The following is a 1,880-nucleotide window of genomic DNA, read 5'->3' as shown; positions in this document are numbered from 1 at the left end:
GGGAGGAGTTAGGGTTGGTAATCATAACAGATCCACTGTGAGAGGAGAGTAGAGTAGAGGTGGGTGAGGGAGGGTTGGTGATCATAACAGATCCACTGTGGGAAGGGGAGGAGTTGGGAGGAGTTAGGGTTGGTCATCATAACAGATCCACTGTGTAGAGGTGAAGGAGGTGATGTAAGGGGAGAAGGAGAGGGGGAGGAGTTAGGGTTGGTCATCATAACAGATCCACTGTGAGGGGGAGGGGGTGAGGTGATGTAAGGGGATGGGAAGGGGATAGGGGGAGGAGTTAGGGTTGGTCATCATAACAGATCCCTGTGAGAGAGTAGAGGAGAGGGGGAGGAGTTAGGGTTGGTCATCATAACAGATCCACTGTGAGAGGAGAGTAGAGGAGAGGGGAGGGTTAGGGTTGGGTCATCATAACAGATCCACTGTGAGAGTAGAGGAGGGGAGGGAGTTAGGGTTGGTCATCATAACAGATCCACTGTGAGAGGAGTAGAGGAGGAGAGGGGAGGAGTTAGGGTTGGTCATCATAACAGATCCACTGTGAGAGGAGAGTAGAGGATAGGGGAGGAGTTAGGGTTGGTCATCATAATAGATCCACTGTGAGCCCAACATGAGGAGTAGATTCTAATTCCACAACATTCAAGTTAGGGCTCCCACTGTTTTCATGCATAACAGATCCACCTGAAGAGAGGGAGAGTAGAGGACCTGACTAATACAGTTAGGGTTGGTCATAATACAGATCCAACTGTAGAAAGTAGAGATACATGGGAGGAGTTATTGTTGTCATCATAATACATGATCCACTGTCAACCTAGAGTAGAAAACTGACTAGTTACATGTTGGTCATCATAACAGATCCACTGTGAGCCATGTCCTCCAACCTACAGTAGGAGTAATAGGGTTGGTCATCATAACAGACCTACTGTGAAAGAGTAATACAGGGTCCAACCTGGGGTTGGTCATCATAACAGATCCACTGTCCTCCAACCTACAGTAGAAACCTGACTAATACATGATCCTCCAAGGAGAGTAGAAAGGGGACTAGCCATGCCCTCCAATCCTACGGTAGAAACCTGACTAATACATACATGTCCTCCAACCTACCAGAACCTGACTAATACATGTAGCTCCAACCTACTGCACTCCCTAAAATACATGTCCTCCAACCTACGGTAGAAACCTGACTAATACATGTCCTCCAACCTACAGTAGAAACCTGACTAATACATGTCCTCCAACCTACGGTAGAAACCTGACTAATACATGTCCTCCAACCTACGGTAGAAACCTGACTAATACATGTCCTCCAACCTACAGTAGAAACCTGACTAATACATGTCCTCCAACCTACGGTAGAAACCTGACTAATACATGTCCTCCAACCTACGGTAGAAACCTGACTAATACATGTCCTCCAACCTACGGTAGAAACCTGACTAATACATGTCCTCCAACCTACGGTAGAAACCTGACTAATACATGTCCTCCAACCTACAGTAGAAACCTGACTAATACATGTCCTCCAACCTACAGTAGAAGAAACCTGACTAATACATGTCCTCCAACCTACAGTAGAAACCTGACTAATACATGTCCTCCAACCTACGGTAGAAACCTGACTAATACATGTCCTCCAGCCTACAGTAGAAACCTGACTAATACATGTCCTCCAACCTACGGTAGAAACCTGACTAATACATGTCCTCCAACCTACGGTAGAAACCTGACTAATACATGTCCTCCAACCTACGGTAGAAACCTGACTAATACATGTCCTCCAACCTACAGTAGAAACCTGACTAATACATGTCCTCCAACCTACGGTAGAAACCTGACTAATACATGTCCTCCAACCTACAGTAGAAACCTGACTAATA

This window comes from Oncorhynchus masou, unplaced genomic scaffold (assembly GCF_036934945.1).
Source record: "Oncorhynchus masou masou isolate Uvic2021 unplaced genomic scaffold, UVic_Omas_1.1 unplaced_scaffold_488, whole genome shotgun sequence".
Taxonomy (NCBI): Eukaryota; Metazoa; Chordata; class Actinopteri; order Salmoniformes; family Salmonidae; genus Oncorhynchus; species Oncorhynchus masou.
This window is presented reverse-complemented; position numbering follows the sequence as displayed.